Genomic DNA, 23,930 nt, shown 5'->3' with positions numbered 1-23,930 from the left:
TTTGCCTCTGAACTGAAAAGACATCTCTTCTCTCATCTTTTATCTTTGGTTTGTGTGTTCACCTGCACTCTTATTTCAAGACAAACTCAAGGGTTTCCTCCTTTACAAACACTTTCCTGAACACTCCTTCCTTTGTGCCCTGATGGGACCATTCTATCCTAGCCCATGTTACACTTTATTGTACAAGTTGATTTACCTATATGCTAAACCTATTGAACATATTACTTATTTCAGATAGTCCTGCAAAAGCAAGAATTGTGTTTTACTTGTCTCATTAATTAGCTAATATTTAATTCAATAAAAATATTAACTGAATGTTTTATGAGCCAGACACTATGGTTATCAAGCACACCATACATTTAATACATGCTTGTTAAATGAAGGAATAAAATCTAAACCCCAAACTTAGTTCAAATGATCCCAAGCACCCCTGATCATAACTCTCCCTTGCATATCTCTAGCACTTTGGGTTCAGTCTGCTATGAATTCATTTATGTTACAGATACACAAAAAATCAAATTCTTCTGTTGGTATATTCTCTCTTCCCAGATAAATGGAAAACTCCTTGAAGGAAAGGGCTCTATCAAATATTTCTACTATCAAATAGTTGTCTACTTCTGTGTGTGCGTGTGTGTGTGTGTGTGGACACTCAGTTGCTTCAGTTGTGTCTGACTCTTGTAACCCCATGGACTACAGTCTGCCAGGCTACTCTGTCCATGGGAATTTCTAGGCCAGAATACTGGAGTGAGTTGCCAGGCCTTCCTCCAGGGGATCTTCCCAACCCAGGGATCGAACTCACATCTCCCGCATTGCGAGCGGATTCTTCACTGCTGAGCCACTGGGGAAATCCCCTATGTGTCTATACTTCTTAGTAAAGGGCACCGATCAATTAAGCACTCAATAGTTATGAGTCAAAGAAAGCAACCTTTTACCTTTGGATGGGCATTATTGACATGAAATAGAGAATTCATCGTTCATCTAGTTGATCATGTCACCAACCTTCCCACCCCCCAAATCTCAGTCACCCAATCCTGCCTCTGCAATCTATCCCGGTTTTACCCCTGCAGCAAATGCCTTAGGCATTGCCTGAGGGGCCTCATTATGTCTCCTCTGAACTATTACAACAGCCTGCCTTTAGTATCCGCAGCCTCCCCAATCCAGCAGTAACAATGCCAGGAGAATATGCTTTCTAAAAACTGAATCAGGACATAGACTACCTGGCTGTTCACCATCCTTTCCGTCTTCTGAGGAACACAGTTAGATCACATTTTTCAGCCTTTCTTACAGATAGGTCTAGATATATGACCCTGGAGGAGGAAATAGCAACCCACTCCAGTATTCTTGCCTGGAGAATTCCATGGCCAGAGGAGCCTGGCGGGCTACAATCCATGGGATCGCAGAGTCAGACACGACCGAATGACTAACATACAGATATATGGCTGAGTCTAGAAAACAAGTGTTGGGTACCGTTTCCAGGTCTGATCCATAAGAAACTCCTATTCATGATCTTATTTGCTCCTCTCCCTTCCTCTAGTTTAACGTAGACAAACATGGTAACTTTTCAAGCCATATGGAGAAGAATGTGGAGCCACAGAGTGGAAAGAGCCTGGGACCTGAGTCAAACCTGGGAAAATTGCCTACAAATGAGGAATTATCAGGTTGCATTTAGATGAACAAGAAATAAATTACTATTTTTGAGCCACTGTACATTTTTAGATTAGTTTGTAACAGAAGCTGGTATTATCTTAACTAACACACCATGCTGTTCTTCTGGTCAAAATCTTTCACCCATTGGCTATCATACTCTCTGCAAAATCCTTAGAATGACATGTACTAGGTACTTCATGGGGGTTTCCCTGCTGGCTCACTGGTAAAGATTTGCCTGCAACGCAGGAGACCCAGCTTCGATCCCTGGGTTAGGAAGACCCCCTGGAGAAGGAAATGGCAACCCTCTCCAGTACTCTTGCCTAGAAAATCCCATGGATAGAGGAGCCTGGTGGGCTGCAGTCCACGGGGTCACAAAGAGTCAGACACCACTGAGCAACTAACATTTTCACTTTTTTCAGGCCCTTCATAATCTAAATGTGAATCACTCTATCAGTCTCATTCTATTTTAATTCCTTAACTCTTACCCTCCCATGATCACATACCATACTTTCTGTTAAACCACAATGAATTACTTGACATTCTCAGAAGGTAAAAGAGTACATTCAAGCCAACATCCATGCTGTTACTTCACTTTAGAATCCATTCTCTTTCTTCTATCTAATAGTTGAAATTCTTATCATTCATGATCTGGTTCATATGTCATCATCTCTAAGACATCTTTCTCTGTTCCTCTTTGTCATAATCAATTGCCTTCCCATTGGCACTCCCATAACACATTAAACAATTCTGTAGCATTAGCATTATCTCTAAATTGAAATACATTTTGGCTCTTCATATGTCTATTTTCAAAACTAGATTGTTATCCCCTTGAGACACAATTGAATCTCATTCATTTGTATAAAGGCACATGCTCTTATACACACAGTAGTCACTGAAGAAACAGGCGGAATTGGTATTACTAGGTTTATTTAGCAAATTAGACTTTTCAAAGTATCTTATGAGAGTCCTGCATTGCAGGCAGATTCTTTACCATCTGAGCTGCCAGGGAAGCCCAAAGAGAACCAACCTTACAGCTGAGAAAACTTCTACTTTGCCTTGCCCTCCTGCAGATAATATTCACTGGACAAAGTTCAATTAAAAAAAAACCAAACAAACAAACCAATGACCTTAGGCACTGGGGAGTAAACAAAAGCAAGCAGATTCTGGTGGGGAATGAAAACTTGGAAGAAGAGAAGGTGTGAGTGAGTTTCCATTTAAAATTTTTTTTTTAATTGAGTGTAGGGAATGGTCAGAGCTGCATGAAGTGGTAAAAACCTTGACACATAACTCTCAGTATGAGTTAAAGGACCAGAAGACAGAGTTCAGGCAATGACAGTCACTGAAAAGTAAAGAAGGAACTTCCAAAAGGAGACAAATATATAGAGAGGCTGCAATCCACATTCTTCATATAAACTTTGCCCCAATCTCTGGCTCATGCTGGAACCACGCATGTGTAGGGCAGACTCCAGCTGAGAATAAAGAAACTGAACTGAAATTTGAGTTGCAACCGAAGAGGCAGAGTTTGTTGACTGAGTAAAAAAAAAAAAAAATGAATTGCTTACGAGAGATAAAATGGAACGAGAAAATCAAACTTCTTTAGGGGAACATAACAGAAACCAAAGTCCCCACAATATAACAATCACAATGTCCAAGATACAGTCCAATATTAATAATATGATAAAATAGGAAAAAGTGACCCTTTCTCAAAAGAAAAGATGACCTTATAGAAACTCACTCCAAGATAACCCAGATGTTGGAATTAGTAGACAGGGATTTCAAAGTGGCTATTGTAACTATGGTCATGAATATGAAGGAAGATATGCTTATTATAAATGGAAAGAAAGGAAATCTCAGCAGAGAAACAGAAAATATTTTAAAAGACTAATGGAAATGCTAATGTGAAAATTATAATCACTGAAATAAAAACTGAGGATGTGCAATTAAAGAACATGACTCATTCTCATTAGTCCCTTCATAGGTAACAGTTAGTTTGGGGTTATTTGTTTAGTTCATCTTACCTTTTGTTTGAAAACTGCCCAGCACTCACAGAGAAAGGGCTCCTGTCACACTTATGTGATTCTTCTAATATTCTGAGGACATTATCAGAGAAAAAAAATTCATCATTGTCCCCCTTACCCATGTTGTCTAGTTAAAGACTTTCCCTGATTCAAGAACCTAAGCATCTGGCTTAGGTCTATCCCATACCAATCTCAGAGAGGCAACAGTAAGTCCTGCCTCAATACTGGCATGTTGAGAGTTTGATCTTCCAAAGTAACTCCTTTTTTCTCTCATATCCATTGTTGTCAAGTGAGGGGGAGCAGAACACAGTGCCCCAAAATGTAATACTTTCACATATGTATTGTTTTGAGATAAAGGCAATTAAAATCAGCAGACTCGGGAAAAGCCTTTTATCTCCCCCTTAACTGTCTAGTGGAGAAGGAAACGGCACCCCACTCCAGTACTCTTGCCTGGAAAATCCCATGGATGGAGGAGCCTGGTGGGCTGCAGTCCATGGGGTCGCAAAGAGTCGGACATGACTGAGCGACTTCACTTTCACTTTTCACTTTCATGTATTGGAGAAGGAAATGGCAACCTACTCCAGTGTTCTGGCCTGGAGAATCCCAGGGACGGGGGAGCCTGGTGGGCTGCCATCTATGGGGTCGCACAGAGTCGGACATGGCTGAAGTGACTTAGCATAGCATAGCATAGTATAACTGTCTAGAGGCTTCCCTGGTGCCCTGACAATGTAGGAGATGCAGGTTCTATCCCTTGGTCAGGAAGATCCCCTGGAGAAGGAAATGGCAAACAACTCCAGTATCCTTGCCTGGAGAATCCCATGGAGAGAGGAGCCTGGCAGGCTGGGGGTCGCAAAGAATCAGACACGACTTAGGGGCCAAACAACTACATACAACTAATTGCCTAGGAGAACTGATATAGGAGACCTGGACTGGAAAAAGGACTACTACCAGAGAGAACATTTTACATCTCAAGACTTATCTGTATGGCAAGGCAAACATTTGTTTGCCAAACATTTGCTCTTCTCATCTTCCTGTGAACTGTTTTCCTTCCCTCTGAGGTCCTAGATCTTTACCCCTTCTCCATAGCTCAAGATGGTATCTGAGTATTTGAATGGGCTCCTCTATATATGAAATTTGTTTTTCTCCTGGTAATCTATCTTGGGTCAATATAATTATTAGACCAGCCAAAGAACCTAGAAGGGAAGAAGGAAAATTTTTTCCACCCCTACATAAGAAGCCTTCAGGTTATCATTTTATTTCCCATGTAGCTTCCCAAAGGAAATTAATGCTTGGATGACTGACAAGAGTACTTTAATAGCTATATTTCATGTTTTAAAAAGATCAACGTACCTACCGGTTTTATACATCAGTATCTTATGAGTTTGGTTAAGGAAAGGCAGACACCTGCTGGCCAAATAACTCTAGATGCTGTAAAAAACTAAAATTGACTTCAGGTACCAGATTGTGGTAAACTATATCTCGTAGTGGTATCAGATAATGAGCAAACTCTGGGAGACAGTGAAGGACGGGGAAGCCTGGCGTACTGTAGTACAGTAGGGGTGCAAAGAGTCAGACACGACAGAGTAACTGAACAACAACAAGCGATACAGGACAGCGCCTCCCCACGAGGCCCAGATCTGCAATCCAGTCTTTCTATATAATGACTCTATCTTGTCATTACCTGAAAAAAAAAATCCAAGTATGTTAAAGTTCATATTATTCATAGATATTGTATCTCGCTCAACTATGTCTACTCTAGTCCAGGAATATTTGGAACATCTTATAGGAGCTTCATACTAAAAATACGTTTATCTCAAGAAGAAACTATATATAGCGCATGTATTATATTATTAGTGTAATAGACCAATGTTACTCTTGAATATAAAAAAATAATATACATATATTTAAATGTGCTGGGGCATTTCCAGGTACAGTTGGAAAATGTACATTGCAAGAATGTTTACTATAAAGCATAATCTATATTCATTATGTTATTATCTTATTTAGAAGCAGGGAAAGAAAACTGCTCTATAGAGCTCTCTACCTTAACTCTGAATTTTCGAAGTCAGAAGCAGCTGATATTTATACAGGAAGACAAATTAATAAAAAAGGTATTTGCTTTTGCCAATGAGTTTTCAGACATATCTCTTCCGTATGCAACATATATGCTCTGGTGAGTGTATATACATAATCAGTGCTCTGTTAAATTATATTTTAACTGCACGATTAAAAATGAACTTGTAATAAATCGTACTGCAAAATAAAGTATATTTTTTGTACAGATGACTCCCCCTAAAACCTACACACATCAATTTAGGTTTATGGTATGCAGGAGGACTACGTGGTCAAGTTCAAAGAATTTAGCGGACCATCAGTCAACATTCAAATTATTTTCTCAAACACTCAGGAAATTCTTAAGTGAACACTACCCACAAATTGAACATTCTGGAAATCAACTGTATCCAAATGAAAGAGCTTAAGAAAACCTCTTAAAAGAAAGAGCTTAAATGTTACAAAACAGAAATGAAAAACTGGTGGAAGCTTGGTGCTCCTATAGCTGACTTTTAATATGAAACACAATATTACCATGGTTAAACAACTTGCTAGTTTTTCATTTTAGCCACTATTTGTATGGACAAAGCAAGTTATTATACAATGCTAGCCCTTCCTCTTATTCATAATAATGCAAAAATCAAGTCAGAAAGACAAAGCAAAGGAATGAACATGGTGTAACAACAACTCAAAGCAAATATGGAGAAACGATTTTCTATTCTTAAAAACTAATTCAACTCACTATGAAAATGTGACACAAAAATCTCAAGTTGAAAGAGGTTAATAGTTCTATAGAGGCTTCCCTGGTGGCTCAACAGTAAAGAATCCACCTGTCAATGCAGGAGACATGAGTTCAAGCCCTGGGTCTGGAAAACCCCCTGGAGGAGGACATGGCAACCCACTCCAGTATTCTTGCCTGGAGAATCCCATGGACAGAGGAGCCTGACAGGTTACAGTCCATGGGGTGGCAAAGAGTTAGACCACGACTTAGCAACTAAACAACAATAGTTCTATAATCACAGAAATTCTATACTTTCTTCTTAGTGTTCATTGAAAACATTAGTAATTTCATTCAATACCCTACTCTATCATTTAAACAAACATGTTATTGCTTATCCAACACAACTTTCAATTTTAAAATGTTACACAGCATTTCATTACAGTGCTAATTGTAAACACTTCTATACAAAAGCAGATGCATATTAGTTGCAACCTCGGAAATATCTGAGGTCATCAGCTAATGGTATTGATCAGGCATCGAAATTAATATTCTTTGAAACTGTCTGGGAAGTATAATCTTACTAACAATTCATGTCTCCATACAAACATTTTGTGTATACTTTCACCATATGGAATTAATTCACTTAAAGGATTTTACAAACTTTGGGAAAACTTATCCTCTTGTAAATCTTGATGTTATTGACTATAAGCAGATTTGAGATCAGACTGTTTGTTTAGGTCTTCTTTCCAATTTCTTTTAATCCTTTGACTTCAGGCCCTGCCTTTAGTAATCCTCTTGATATAGATGGATATTCATAGTTCAGTACCAGGGTCGGCCTCTATCAAAATGGTATTGGAGGCTCAGCACTTCTCAATAGGCTCTCTCTTTTCCCTGGAGATCATATTCAAATAACAGCATCCAACTACACTAGAGAAGTTTAAACCAGGTAGAAGTTATACTTTTGTAAGAGATATTTACATTTATGTGGAAAATCTCCGCTTGTAAAGGTATCTCCCACTCTGAATGAGGGAGGAAGGATGACTGTAAATTTCTAGAAATTCTTTTATCAATGGTGAAGGTAATGATTTAAATCTGCATAACAGCCTTACCCTAGACTACTGTGCTTTTCCTGGTCACCTGTCATAACTGCCACCCTCCCCAACCCCACCAACATCTTCTAGTCTTTAATTGGAGAAGGTATTTATTTAAGCTGATAGTTTGGGCCATTTGGGGGGGGTTACTCAGTTTTCTTGGGTATCTCCCAAGGTATTCATATTATTTCCCTGATGCTGGGAAATATTGAAGGCAGGAGGAGAAGGGGACAACAGAAGATGAGATGGTTGCATGGCATCACCGACTCAATGGACATGAGTTTGGGCAGGCTCCGGGAGTTGGTGATGGACAGGGAAGCCTGGTGTGCTTCAGTCCATGGGATCGCAAAGAGTCGGACACAACTGAGTGACTGATGCATATTATTGAACTTCTGTTCATTTTTCTCCTGTTAATCTGTCTTGTATTATGGGGGGTCTCAGCCAAGAAACTAGAAGGTTAGTGGGAAAATTATTTTTCCTTTCCCACAAGTTTTTAATATGATTTCACAAATTTCCAATCAAAACTACTTTAAACCTCCTCCCAGTCCCCTAAAGATGTACTAAATGATTTACACAAATCCAGAAAACAATGAAATAAGAATCTGGAATCTAAACATACATGCACTTGAATAGGAACAAGTAGAGTGGCAATTTTAAGGTAGCACAAATGTAGTGCAAATTTGGTTAAGGCTTTCATTTGGAAAGTCTGTGGTTGTGCTTTGTCATACCTTCTCATATTTTACTTTTCCTAACACTTGGTGACAACTGCAGGGTGTTTTACACTTTATAAAATGCTTTCATCAGATCATTGGATAGTCACTCAGAGGAAGTCAGGGACTACAAAATGCTACTTCATAAACCATTTCCAAATACAATGTCATTTTTTCAAAAAGCTGTGAGGAATAATACTTTTCCAGGAACTTTTTATTGAGAACATATCTGAAAAAAGAATAGTTAATGGAAAAGAGGAACATTAAAGACTATCACTATTCAGTTCAGTTCAGTTCAGTTCAGTCGCTCAGTCGTGTCCGACTCTTTGCGACCCCATGAATAACAGCACGCCAGGCCTCCCTGTCCATCACAAACTCCCGGAGTTTACTCAGACTCATGCCCATCGAGTCGGTGATGCCATCCAGCCATCTCATCCTCTGTCACCCCCTTCTCCTCCTGCCCCCAATCCCTCCCAGCATCAGGGTCTTTTCCAACGTGTCAGCTCTTTGCATGAGGTGGCCAAAGTACTAGAGTTTCAGTTTCAGCATTAGTCCTTCCAATGAACACCCAGGACTGATCTCCTTCAGGATGGACTGGTTGGATCTCCTTGCAGTTCAAGGGACTCTCAAGAGTCTTCTCCAACACCACAGTTCAAAAGCATCAATTTTTTGGCGCTCAGCTTTCTTCATAGTTCAACTCTCATACCCATACATGACCACTGGAAAAACCATAGCCTTGACCAGACGGACCTTTGTTGGCAAAGTAATGTCTCTGCTTTTTAATATGGTGTCTAGGTTGGTCATAACTTTCTTTCCAAGGAGTAATCACTATTAGTGGCCCCCAATTAAATATAACTTAATTTGATTAAAGACAAGTTTATTTTCTCTTCTATGCAGCAAAGAACAACTCAAAAGCAAAACTATAGGAATAGCATTTAGTTTTGGTTGAAAGAGTTTTATAATTTTATTCTTCAACTATGTATTACTATTATTGTTGTTGTTGTTCAGTTGCTAAGATGGGTCCAACTCTTTGTGACCCCATGGAATGCAGCACGCCAGGCTTCCCTGTCCTTCACTATCTCCCAGAGTTTGTTCAAACTCATGTCCATTGAGTCAATGACGCCATACGTATCATTTATCTCATTTTTAATTTATACATATAATACTTACAACCAAAGATCAAACAGTAGGTGATGCTAGTAGCAGAGACAAACAAGAAATAAATGAATGAACCAGCATTTTACCTAGACTTCTACTGTGATGAATACTAATATGTTAATGTTCAAATTTCCACATTAAAATGCTAAATTAGCCTTGGCCCTTGTTGTGAAATATAGGGAAGCAGAAAAGTTCAAATACATTATCACATATTAATTGCCAGTAATGACTTGTAGGAAGGTAATTTGTGTTATTTAAAGTAAGTTAACAGATACAGAAAGAATCTTAATTAATGAATTTGCCAATTATCTGTCCAGCTATGAGTTCGTGTTTTGTTTTTAGTCCTATCCACATCTGCTTTTGAATTCTACTTAGAATAATTTCTGAACTTACAAAGGTTGGCTACATGACCTGGCCTATTCTTTGTGGTCATCATTTCTTTATCTATTCACTCAATGCTTTGTCAGAGAATGAAAATATTAAAGCAAATCACAGTCTATGTGTACAAAATATTTCATTAGGAAACAAATTCCTAAGAAACTAACTTCATAAGGTGCCTAAACAATACCACACATAAAAGAGAAATAATTCAAGTGAGCCATTGTATGATGAGACTTAATTTTCTCCCATTCTCTTAATATGCGTGGAACAAAAAAAAAAGCTTTTTTTCCATTACCTCATCTTAAGTAGTTTTTCAAATCAAACCCATACTCACACTCATGCTGTCACTGATAATGGATCTTGTGTCAAAGAAAAAGAACATAAAGGACCCGATAATAAGTGTAATTATCAAACATCAAAAATGTAGATCAAAGTGGATTTCCTGACTCTTCTATATGCAGTCACTTCACAGCATTTTACTATTCATGTCATGTGGCCCTGACAGGATATATTAATTTTCTCTATTATGAGAGCAATGGGATTGGCACACTTCAGTTAGAAGCTAGCAATAAGTAGAGTCATTATTTCTCTATCTTATTTTAGTGCCGTGTGTGTGTGTACTGTGTTTGTAAAATATACCCCCCAGGCCCCTACACACACCACACTGTATCTCCAGAGGTGATAGTGAGCCTTCAGGGGAATGTTAACCTCCCTGTGAACGATAGATCCAGGCAAGTATTTTATTTCTTTCGGATAGTACAGTATTTCCTCTCTCTGGTAAATACCTGACATATCTTTGGGAGGACTGTGTTGTCTCAAGAGGGAAACAGAGTATTTCTAGAAACTTGCCAGGCTGAGTCATTTCAATAACTCAAGTAATCTGATTTTCCACCTCCCTAAATCCCATATTCCCTTCTTTCCTCAACACTTTTCCTTATATATTTTTTTCCTTTGAGAAAATTTGCATTTTCTTTTCCTATTCAATGCTGAATAAAAAATTGTGTGCTAAGTATTCTGTAAGTAGATTTCCAGAGTCTTGATAACCTGCAACCTTCCAGTAACTGTAGTTCACTTTGTTTTATAGATTTTTGTCTATTATTTGGTCAGGGCATTTAAAAAAACACGTTGGTGACAGAGGAATTACCTCTAAACTGACCTTCCACTGAAGTATGATTGAAGATGATCAAGAGAGGAAAAACTTCTTGTAATTTTTACAAAGATTCATCTATAGGTTCAAAGAGACAGACCTCAGTAATAAAACTTTTTAGAGTCATACGTCTGTGCCATTTCTCAGCCACAGGATAAGAACAAATATTGTTTCATATTTTCTATAAAAATTGGGAACATATTTGTGAAAAGAGAAAGTATTTGCAAAAGAAAAAGGGCAAGGCCATATGCACAGGGACAGATGGGAACCAGGCATAAGGGGGAAAAATATTTCTTTAAGAGTTTTTGAAAACCATTTAAAAAATGCAAAACACTTTCAAATTAGTAAGTTGAAAATCAACAGATTACAACAAAGTTTCAATGAGTTTTTAGGTATTCTGAGGTTAAAAAACAGCCAGTCATTAACACATAACTTCAAACTCAACAAAAGATCATTTTTTGCTGCGTTTTAAAGATCTCAGGGGACTTCCCTGGTGGTCCAGTGATTAAGATTCCAATCACGCTTCCAATGGAGAGGGCATGGGTTGTGTCCCTGGTATGGAAACTAGGATCTCAGGTTTCCTTTGACCGCCATGCAGCACGGTCAAAAAATAAAACAAAACAAACAAACAAACAAAAAACAAACCTCCATCAAGCTTTTCGTTACACTTGGGCATTTCTTAAATGTTAGTTTGAAAACAGACTGGGTTCTAGACATGGGTTGAACTATATGGCTAAACTAACTTAAAACTATCCCATTAAATAGACAAATATTATAATATATAGATTAGCCAACTAGCAAACTTCATTTTTCTCTACAGGGTAAAATGTCTTGGAATCTGGCACAGCTGTTGAAGTTGTTCACCACAATACTAGTTAGATACAAGCTTCTGGAATTAAATGTGCCAGGCAAGAAAGTAATTTTATCATCTTCTTCCCCATGGGAGGAAATATGGGTAAAGAGTTTGAGATGGCAGACTTCATCAATAAATTATGGTCAGTGTAACAGTATTGGAGAATTGGGTGGTGGTTTCTATCACGACCAGTGAATACTGCTCTTGTCACTATTTTTAAAGGGCAAGAACTAACAGCTATGAGAAGAAAACAAAAATAAAATAAAGTATAATAAAAGTCACAATATATGTAGACCAGGAAGCAGACACCATCAGGTTACAGAACCATCATCACAATTATTTTCCATGCCATAGAATCTATGATGCTTACAGAATAACAAAACAATGAATATTAAGATGTCAGTGGCACTCATGTTGAAAGACTGACTTATTACAGAGATAAAAGGTCACTTGCAATCACATTTTTATATTACATGTAAACTTAAATGGATAGTGTAGTGTTAAGATCAGAGGTTCTGGAAACTGACTATGAAGGTTTTAATCCCAGCACACCACTTAATATCTCTGTTAATTTAGGCATTACTAAACCTCTCTGGGCCAGTTTCCTCATCTGTAAAAGTGGTCAATTAACAAATAACCCATAGATTTCTGGAGAGAATTAAACGAGTTAGTTCATGTACTTAGAACTGCCTGGCATAGGGTAAATGCTCACTAAATTTTGCAATCTTATTAATAAAGAGGAATTTGGAATAATTTACATATAAACATTTAGAAGCTAGGTATTATTGTTGTTCAGTCACTAAGACTGCAGAATGCCAGGCTTCCCTGTCCTTTACTATCTCCTGGAGTTTGCTCAAACTCATGTCTATTGAGTCGGTGATGCCACCCAACCACCTCATCCTCTGTCACCCCCTTCTCCTTCTACCCTCAGTCTTTTCCAACATCAGGGTCTTTTCCAATGAGTCGGCTCTTCTTATCAGGTGGCCAAAATATTGGAGCTTTAGCTTCATCAGTCCTTCCAATGAATATTCAGGGTTGATTTCCTTTAGGATTGACTGGTTGGATCTCCTTGCTGTCCAAGGGACTCTCAAGAGTCTTCTCCAGTACCACAGTTCAGTTCGAAAGCATCCATTCTTTGGCAGTCACTCTTCTTTATGGTCCAACTCTCACATCCATACATGACTATTGGAAAAACCATAGCTTTGACTAGACGGACCTTTGTTGGCAAAGTAATGTCTCTCCTTTTTAATATGCTGTCTAGGTTGGTTCTATGCAAAGTTGTGAAATGACTCAAAGTTTCATTTAGAGCACTTTCTTCCCTCTTTCTTTAAAACCCCCTTTTCTTTACAGCTTCATCTTTTCTTCCCAAGTGGCCCTTCCCCCTCTGGCTATGAAATCCCACCCAAATATACATTCTTTTTTTTTTTTTCCAGAGAAGATACATTTATTATTTTTTTCCATTTATTTTTATTAGTTGGAGGGTAATTACTTTATGATATTGTAGTGGTTTTTGCCATACACTGACATGAATCAGCATGGATTTACATGTATTCCCCATCCCGATCCCCCCTCCCGCCTCCCTCTCCATCCTGGCAAATATACATTCTTAAATAAAATTATAATTGAGTCCCTTTAAAAAAACTCTCATGTATCCCAACAAAACTCATTCATCCTGTGGCACACATTCTCTCAAGTCAGTGCCATTGAGACTGCAATTGGAATGATGAACTGCCATGGAGGTGGTGCTGATATTTTGATAAGAGTCTTCAATGCCTGAATCCAAAGGGGTGGGTATTCAGAGATTATCATCAAGACATAATGACTCAAAATGTGGCTGTTTGCTGACTCCTCTCAGTTAGTTGAAGGATAACTCAAGAGCTCCTGGAGCCTAAGTTTGGGTATCCAGCTAAAATTCAAGACATAATTTTGGTATCTCATAAATATGCATTTAACGTCTCTAAAATATAACTCTGGTTGGTCTTATTTTTTTTTTTTTTAATTTTTTTATTAGTTGGAGGCTAATTACTTCACAACATTTCAGTGGGTTTTGTCATACATTGATATGAATCAGCCATAGATTTACACTTATTCCCCATCCCGATCCCCCCTCCCATCTCCCTCTCCACCCGATTCCTCTGGGTCTTCCCAGTGCACCAGGCCCGAGCACTTGTCTCATGCATCCCACCTGGGCTGGTGATCTGTTTCACCATAGATAGTATACATGCTGTTCTTTTGAAACATCCCACCCTCACCTTCTCCCACAGAGTTCAAAAGTCTGTTCTGTATTTCTGTGTCTCTTTTTCTGTTTTGCATATAGGGTTATCGTTACCATCTTTCTAAATTCCATATATATGTGTTAGTATGCTGTAATGTTCTTTATCTTTCTGGCTTACTTCACTCTGTATAAGGGGCTCCAGTTTCATCCATCTCATTAGGACTGGTTCAAATGAATTCTTTTTGACGGCTGAGTAAAATTCCATGGTGTATATGTACCACAGCTTCCTTATCCATTCATCTGCTGATGGGCATCTAGGTTGCTTCCTCAACATAGTGTTGGAAGTTTTGGCCACAGCAATCAGAGCAGAAAAAGAAGTAAAAGGAATCCAGATAGGAAAAGAAGAAGTGAAACTCTCACTGTTTGCAGATGACATGATCCTCTACATAGAAAACCCTAAAGACTCTACCAGAAAATTACTAGAACTAATCAATGAATATAGTAAAGTTGCAGGATATAAAATTAACACACAGAAATCCCTTGCATTCCTATATACTAACAATGAAAAAACAGAAAGAGAAATTAAGGAAACAATACCATTCACCATTGCAACAAAAAGAATAAAATACTTAGGAGTATATCTACCTAAAGAAACAAAAGACCTATACATAGAAAACTATAAAACACTGATGAAAGAAATCAAAGAGGACACAAACAGATGGAGAAACATACCGTGTTCATGGATTGGAAGAATCAATATTGTCAAAATGGCTATTCTACCCAAAGCAGTCTATAGATTCAATGCAATCCCTATCAAGCTACCAACGGTATTTTTCACAGAACTAGACCAAAGAATTTCACAATTTGTATGGAAATACAAAAAAACCTCGAATAGCCAAAGTAATCTTGAGAAAGAAGAATGGAACTGGAGGAATCAACCTGCCTGACTTCAGACTCTACTACAAAGCCACAGTCATCAAGACAGTATGGTACTGGCACAAAGACAGAAATATAGATCAATGGAACAGAATTAGAAAGCCCAGAGATAAATCCACGAACCTATGGACACCTTATCTTTGACAAAGGAGGCAAGGATATACAATGGAAAAAAGACAACCTCTTTAACAAGTGGTGCTGGGAAAACTGGTCAACCACTTGTAAAAGAATGAAACTAGAACACTTTCTAACACCATACACAAAAATAAACTCAAAATGGATTAAAGATCTAAATGTAAGACCAGAAACTATAAAACTCCTAGAGGAGAACATAGGCAAAACACTCTCCGACATAAATCACAGCAAGATCCTCTATGACCCACCTCCCAGAATATTGGAAATAAAAGCAAAACTAAACAAATGGGACCTAATGAAACTTAAAAGCTTTTGCACTACAAAGGAAACTATAAGTAAGGTGAAAAGACAGCCCTCAGATTGGGAGAAAATAATAGCAAATGAAGAAACAGACAAAGGATTAATCTCAAAAATATACAAGCAACTCCTGCAGCTCAATTCCAGAAAAATAAATGACCCAATCAAAAAATGGGCCAAAGAACTAAACAGACATTTCTCCAAAGAAGACATACAGATGGCTAACAAACACATGAAAAGATGCTCAACATCACTCATTATTAGAGAAATGCAAATCAAAACCACAATGAGGTACCATTACACGCCAGTCAGGATGGCTGCTATCCAAAAGTCTACAAGCAATAAATGCTGGAGAGGGTGTGGAGAAAAGGGAACCCTCTTACACTGTTGGTGGGAATGCAAACTAGTACAGCCACTATGGAAAACAGTGTGGAGATTCCTTAAAAAACTGGAAATAGAACTGCCATATGACCCAGCAATACCACTTCTGGGCATACACACTGAGGAAACCAGATCTGAAAGAGACACGTGCACCCCAATGTTCATCGCAGCACTGTTTATAATAGCCAGGACATGGTCTTATTTTTTGACCGCACTGTGCAGCATGCAGAATCTTAGTTCCGCAATCACGGATTGAACCTGTGCCCCCTGCAGTGGTAGCTTGGAGTCTTAATCACTGGACTGCCAGGGAAGTCCCCCTAAAATATAACTATTGAGTCTCTTAATCTCACTACACTCTTCCCCTCTTCTTACCTAGGTGACACCACAAGGTACCCAGTTGCTCAAACAAGAAAATGGAGTTATCAGAGATTTCGCTTTTCCTCATACCTTCGACACCCACTTCATCACCAAATTCTATTGACTTCTTTCAGAAATATATCTTGAACCTATCTACTTCTCTCTGTTTCCTATTCCAAGCTAGTATCATCTCTTACCTGAATAACTGCAATAATCTCCTTCCTAGTCCCCCACTTCTGACCTTACTCCTTTCAATCTATTTCTTTAACAATAAACAGCCCTGGATACTCCCTTCCCTTGCTTAAAAGCTTTTGGAGGCTTTCTACTGCAGTTAGGAAGACATTTAAACTCATCATCATAGCCTCTAAAGCCTTGTGACTTGACCTGTGTTTAGCTTTCAGTTTCCTGTTGAACTGTTCTCCATCTAATCCACTAGCAGCCCCTAGATGGAGTCAGCTCTTCCCACCACATGTCCTATGCCTGTGCTTGAAAGATTCTCCCTACCCTACCATTGCCTCATCACATCTTGTCTATTTCCTTCATAATACTTATATCTTTAATTTAAATTTTTTTCCTTGTTTTTTTTGGATGTGTCCCTCTTTTTCCCACTAGAATACAAACTCCATAAGCAGCATTATTCAATGCTGTACATCTAGGGTCTGGCTATAGTTGGTGCTCAGCAAATACATAAATAAATAGTACATTTCAATAATCATTTGATGAATGGTTGGGAAGGAACATCTTTTTTTTTATCCCCTCTAACACAGAAAGATGTACATAGCTTCTCATTGACACCATGTATAAGACTGACCCATCATCTAAAAATAGTTACCCCAATACAACACGCACTTGTCATTTTGATCACATAAAAGCTAATTATCCTTCAGAAGGAGCTAATACTTTAAATCCGACAGCGCTGCCTATGGAGGTGGTGGCCATCTCCTATGTGGCATCATGGCTGCCCTCAGACCCCCTGTGAAGCCCAAGATTGTCAAAAAGAGGACCAAGAAGTTCGTCCAGCACCAGTAAGAATGATATGTCAAAATTAAGTGGAACTGGTGGAAACCAAAGGCATTGACAACAGGGTGCACAGCAGATTCAAAGGCCAAGTCTGGATGCCCAACATCAGTTACAGGAGCAACAAGGAGACAAAGCACATGCTGCCCAGAGGCTTCTGGAATTTTCTGGTTCACAATGTCAAGGAGCTTGAAGTGCTGCTGATGTGCAACAAATCTGACTGTGCTGAGATTGCTCACAAAGTCCTCTCTAAGAACCACAAAACCCTTGTGGACAGAGCAGCCCACTTGGGCATCAGAATTGTCAATACCAATGCCAGGTTGTGCAGGGAAGAGAAGGAATAGACAGCTTGTGTGCACATTTTGTTTGTGTTAATAAAACCATAAAGCTCAGCAAAAATAAAAGTAAACATGACAGTCAGTAAAGTGTAATATTGCCTGCTTTTCAGTGTCATACAATGTGTTCCAGTTAATACCTATACTATTTGCAAGATGTCTTTTGTTTTAAACCTCCTATTTGAATTAGTAGGTTCAGTTGTTCCTTTTACAATAAAAAATACTAAATGTCACTTTAACATAACATGGTAGTTTCTGAGAATTTAATATGTAATGAGATGCTAAAATCTTGGAAGAAAATTGAGTTTAAAATGAAAGGCATGAGATGGCTCTGGACTCAAAGTTATTTGGGGGGTTTATTTTCTAAAGTTGGCCTCAAAAAGCAACAAAAATAAATTAGAATTGTAACCTGATTATGGCACTTTCCTTTTAAAGATTAATAAGGGTTACTTGGTTAAATTTTATTCTAATAATATTCTAATGATGTCAATGAAAAGTCACTCTCATCTACTCTCAAGGACTGAGATAGTCTCTTAATCAAAGTCACTTTATTAGCTTTAGTTTTGATCCATGCCATGACATTAAAAAATAATTCTTTTTCTTCTTTAAAGAAATCTGTAGAAAATTCAAAGTAGAGACAACAATACACTATTATTTCTAGATTTACTATTTAAGCCTAAGAAGAATCTTATTTGTGTTATCTTCTGGTACCATAATTGCTCTCTGTGAGAAAGAAGTCATTTCTTATGAGGAACTCATATCCCTAACTCCTTTAAGTGCTTCTGGTATCAGATTAAATATTAATTTGAAGTACATCTGTGCTTATTCAGTTCAGCAGGTCCTGCTTATGAACGGTGATATAACACACTTTCATTTTGCAGCACATAGCAATATGCACTACACTGCCTTTCCACCAGGGATCACTATTTTGGAACAGACAACAGACCTCAATGACCTTCGCATTATACTTTATGCACTTTTCCATCCAAGTCAATTTATAAAATCAGGTTTTCCCAACCTTAAAGCATAAGATAATCTTTCTGTTTTCTTCTTTCTAAGACAAGTACCTTGAGTACCACTGTCTTGGGACCAGCATCAAACATTAGTCAAGAATGTTGTGCTCTGTTGGGAAGAGCTCACTGTTATACTAAATACAGAAGATACACTTTGTCAAACAGAATAAAATTTCTGCTTGAAACTTCATGAAATATAATGCATAAAGCCCTATATTCTGGAGTACCAAATACAATCTCAGTTATTTAAACCACAACTGTAAGATTTATATTAATGCTTATGGGACCTTGACATTCATTGTTATAAATGGACTTTTTATGAAGAAAAATACAGTTTCCCTGGGTTGTGAAAGATAATCCTACATCATTAATTTCACTTTGGTATTTAAAACAGCCATTTAAACTACAATGAATATTTCTATATTTCTACTAGCTTGTCTTCCATGAAAATGTGAGAAGAATAAGGGGCATCAGTCTAACTGGACCCATTTTATCTAGGAATTGAAAGAAATAGAGTCATTTCCCATTCCCTGGCCACCTTAGCATGTCCCCCACTCCCATTCTTACTCCTATTCCTAAATAAAGTAGAATTTGTATTTCACCTCCACAAGTAATCCATGAACTCCTTGTGTATTCAAGCTGTATCTTACTCAGTTTCAGCCTATAAAGTTCCTTATATATGGTAATGACTCAAATATTTGTTGGACTGAAATTTAGTCCTAATGTGACTAAACTGGATGTATCTGACTCCCTGTCCTCAGTCACATGAATAGATTAATAAGAGCAATCTCCAGATGATTATTTTCTGACTGGCTTTCCATCTCATATAGTTTTGGGGGAGGCTTCCCAGAACAATTTATAAGAATGCTTTTCTCTCCAACTTTTTTTTTTTCATTCACTAGGTATTCTTAGAGATTTATCAATCTAGGTATAAAATTACCTTGATAAGGCATAGGGCTTAAAATACTACAATTTAAGAGCTTACTTTCAAGGGCACCTTATTTACTTGATTGCAGTTTTCAGAGAGGGTGGCATGACTTATTTTTCCCTGGGAATATAATTAAAGTCTTAACACTATAACAGTTAGCTAGATGATAATAGCAATTGATGTAGGATGGGCTTATTTATTAATAGTTGTTCTCATTAAAGGGATTTAGTTACCTGCAAAATGTCCCACTGTTTAAGTCCTACTGTGTTAACTCCAAGTGGTCTTATATCTATAAAAGCAAATTATTGAGGACTCCCCTGGTGGTCCAGTAGTTAAGAATCCGCCTGTCGGTGCAGGGGACATGGATTCTATACTGGGTCTGGGTAGATCCCACATGTGGCCAGGCAATTAAGCCCCCATTTGCCACAATAATGAAGCCCGTCAGACTAGAGCCCATAACATGAGAAGCCACAGTAATGAGAAGCCCAAGCACCACAATGAAGAGTAGCCACCACTCGCTGCAATTAGAAAAAGTCATCACACAGCAACAAAGGCCCAGTGCAGACAAAAAATAAAACAAAAACAAAAAACAAATTATCGGACCTTAAGGGTGGGGTGCAGCAGAAAGATGTGCTTGTTGCCATGTTATATCTATTGACATCACAAGTCATCTACAAGTAATAGAGTTTGCTTAAGTATAAGTAGCAGCTAAGGATGTTGAATACCTCAAGCACATAAAGAGTATTTTTCTAAAGACTAGATTGAGGCAAATATAGATGAAAAGTTTTGACTCTACCTTATACCAAATTAACCCCAGTGTATGCTAGTGAAAGAAATTTTCAACTTCATCTCTTCTCATTAGCTTTTTCTCTTTGGTGATCAGGTATTTCAATAACATAGAAAAGTACTGACAGTAAAAAAAAAAAAAAAAAGAAAAGTACTGACAGTAATATAACAAACATCCATAAGTCCACCAGGGGAAATTAACAAATGTTAGCTTTTCATCATATTTGCTTCACATCTCTTATTAAAGAATTAGAACATTACAGTTACTCTTGAAGTCCCATTCTTACCTCAGTTAAATTCTATCCTGCTCCCTTGTTCCCCAGAGGCAACCACTATCTTGAAGTGGATATTCATTGTTTTTGTCAGTTCTTTGACAACATCAAACTCTCTCCTGCTTCAAGGTCTTCCTAAGCACTGTTCTCTCTTGCTAACATCCTCTTCTTTACTCTTTTCACTAAGATATCACCAGCTCACATTTTGGATTTCAGCTAAAATGTTGCTTATTCACATATAGTTTCCTAACTCTATCCAAATTGTGTCTACCCCACTCCATAATGTTTTCAAATGGTACCCTCTTGTTTCACATGAGTGCTAATAGTGGTATTGATCTGTTTGTGTGTTTATTTGTATGTTTACTCTGTGTTTATCTGTGGAGACAAACTAGACTATAAAGTCCATGGAGCACAGACCATTTCTGTCTTGTTTATCACTGAATGCCTAGCACTTAATGCAATTCCTTATACACGGTAGGAACTGAATAAATATTTTTCAAGGAAAAGCCACTGTAAGCTGACGATCAATTGTAAACTAGAATAAAATTGCACTATTTGGCTATGGTCCGTAACCAGCCAATGTACTTTTTACTTTCCATTCTAATCATATATATGACATTCTGCAAAGGAATAGCAACTTGATGCTCTGTGTAAATGAAAGTACAAATTACATATTATATGCCTTCTATGAACCTATGCACTAAGATGCATGTATTTTTAAAAATTTTATAGGTGCTATAACTGTTCTGATCAACTTTAATGTTTTAAAAAATATTAATTGGCAGTAATTGCACTATTTACATGTTAATGAGCAACACCTGGCCCCAGCTGGGTATAAAGACTCTGACAATGTTTTTCTCTCACCTCCCTGGCAAGGAACTGAGCACATGCAATTTTAAAGAGACCTGCTTGCCAGAAATAACACATTCATAATTGGTAGGACAATACAAAATTAGTTCACACATTTCATCGTTCTCAAACAAATGCATAATATTTTTCATGTTTAAAAGCTTTATGATTCAAAGAGGACCTTATTTCCTACACTTGGTGATTATTCACAGTCATTAAATTATTCCTGTCAACGAATGTGCCAGAAACTGGCTAAATGGAGGCCCAAGTGGCCTCCTGTAATAAGGGCCCAGTTCCTGGCTTAATCCCTTGAAAAAAACTGAGTTTCCTTTGAAGTCATTCAAAATCTATAATTAAATATGTTAATTCACTGGTCCCTCTATCCTACAATATTTTAAATCACTACAGCTTTTGTTCCATTTCCCTCTATAATCCTAAAACCAATTAAGAGGTATTGAAAAATTATTTTGAATAACAAAGATTTTTGTGAGTCTCGAAATGGTTCTTGATAAATTTGTGTATCCAGTCATCTGTAAACCAACAGATATTAGCAGGGACAACAGGATGAAAAAAGAAGTACAAGGTCCTCAAATTATATACGTTCCTAGGGTTGTATCTTACCAATAGAAGAAAATTTGATACTTCTAGCCTATTTTCACATATAGACAAACTAACCACCAAAATACTGAATGCCTCATAACCTCACATGCTTTGGGGAAGAGGGTAGTGGATGCACAAGGAGAAAAGTTTCCCTTCGAGATGTTTATAATTTAGGAACACCTCTGGCAATCTAATGGTTAGGACTTGGCCTTTCAATGCAGGGGGTGCATGTTTGATTCCTGGTTGGGGAGCTAAGATCCCACATACCTTGCAGCCAGAAAGTCAAAACACAAAACAGAAGCAATATTGTAACAAATTCAATAAAGACTTTAAAAATGGTCCACATCAAAAAAATACTTTTATTTATTTATTTGTTTTTTCATTTATTTTTATTAGTTGGAGGCTAATTATTTTACAATATTTAAAAAGGCATTTATAACCCAGTTAGGGAGAAAAAATTACAAATAACATCATCATAAAATAGCCTTGGTTTGTGTGACATAGGCAATATTTGCAGTTAAGAGGAAAGAGAGCTTAGTTCAGACAAGTGTGTATTCAGTAAAGTCTTCGAGGAAAACTATGTGGAGTGAGACTGGAGAGAAAAAAAAAATAGTGTCTTCTGTGTGCCAGGAAATATTCTAACTGCTTTATCTCATTAACTTGCTCAAGGTCACACAGTTATTCAGAGCTACTAAGATCTGGGACAAGAATCCAGATCCGTCATTATATGCATTTCTCACTCAGCTACATGCTAGCCTTGAAGGATGGAGAAAACAGATAAAGTGAGAAGAACAACATGAGTAATAGGAAGAATGATTTTGAAGTGTGCTGTGCTGAAGATATTACCGCAAGAACAAATATGTTAAGGAGTCATAGGAAAATAATCTCAAATAGATACAAAGGGAAGTAACAGATGATATTTGATATTTCTAATCTTGAAAGTCTCAAAGAAGAATTTGGATGTAATAAGGTAAAAATTCAAATCAAATGAGTTACCTGATAAAATACAGCACACTTGTTTTTCAGAAGCTGATAGGATAATAAGAGGTAAGAGAGGAATACAGTCAGTATTATATAGAGAGTGGAACTGGAGTGTAATGACGATTTTAAAAAAAAGGCAATTTCATTAAATAAGCCAGAATATATGCTCCTCAATGGAGCTGCATCTCCAATCCTTAGAACAGTGCCTGTATAATAAGTGCTCAATAAAATCATGTAGATTATCATACGGAGTGAATAAAGGAATCAGTGGTTACAGGAGATATTTGTGACATCATGGACATAAACTAGACAGAGATTTAACTTGACACTAAGAAAATGCTTTGGAACACAAATGAAATTATTTGTGCTAATAATTAACAAACATTTAAATCATTTGTTATCAGTTATCAAATAGGTTTGGTATATTACTAATAAGAAAGCACTTAATGTGACATTATCAATGACTTTTTAAAATATTAATGTTTGGCCAGAATGAAAAGACACAGGTGATCTCAAACAGTGCTAGATATTAAGGTCTTACTTTACATTCCTATAGATACATATAGCTTCCCAGGTATCTCAGCGGTAAAGAATCTGCCTGCAATGCGGGAGACCTAGGTTCAATCCCTGGGTTGGGATGATCCCCTGAAAAAGGGAATGGCAACCCACTTCTGTATTCTTGCCTGGAGAATCTCATGGACAGAGGAGCCTGGCAGGCTACAGTCCATAGTGTTGAAAAGAGTTGGATGCAACTAAACACGCATGCTTAGATACATACAGCTACCTAACAAATGTCATGACTTGATCATTAAGATTAATGATAGCATCAGAATCAAAAAATCTGATAACTTTGTATAAACTATCTTGGATAAAGGCTTCCAATCTGTTTCCACAAATCAGAAACAAGGATCAGAACAAAAAAATTATGCTGGCAGGTTTTCTTGTTTCTTTTTATTCTGTTTTTACTTCTATGTGAATATACTATGTTAACAAGAAAAAATATTTTTACACACTTTATATGACACACTTTTCCAAGCATACAATGAATGC

General features: G+C 37.5%; 1 protein-coding gene and 1 pseudogene across 3 annotated transcripts in view; one reads left to right on the top strand and one right to left on the bottom strand.

Moving 5' to 3' along the window:
* Nucleotides 1-23,930, bottom strand: part of TENM1 (teneurin transmembrane protein 1) — an 891,941-nt gene that overhangs the window by 459,452 nt on the left and 408,559 nt on the right. The window lies entirely within an intron of this gene.
* On the top strand, nt 17,054-17,460 carry LOC122435298 (annotated as a pseudogene).

The sequence above is a fragment of the Cervus canadensis genome, chromosome X, assembly GCF_019320065.1.
Source record: "Cervus canadensis isolate Bull #8, Minnesota chromosome X, ASM1932006v1, whole genome shotgun sequence".
Classification (NCBI taxonomy): Eukaryota; Metazoa; Chordata; class Mammalia; order Artiodactyla; family Cervidae; genus Cervus; species Cervus canadensis.
Note: the sequence above shows the minus strand (reverse complement) of the source record. Positions and strands in the feature narration are given on the sequence as shown.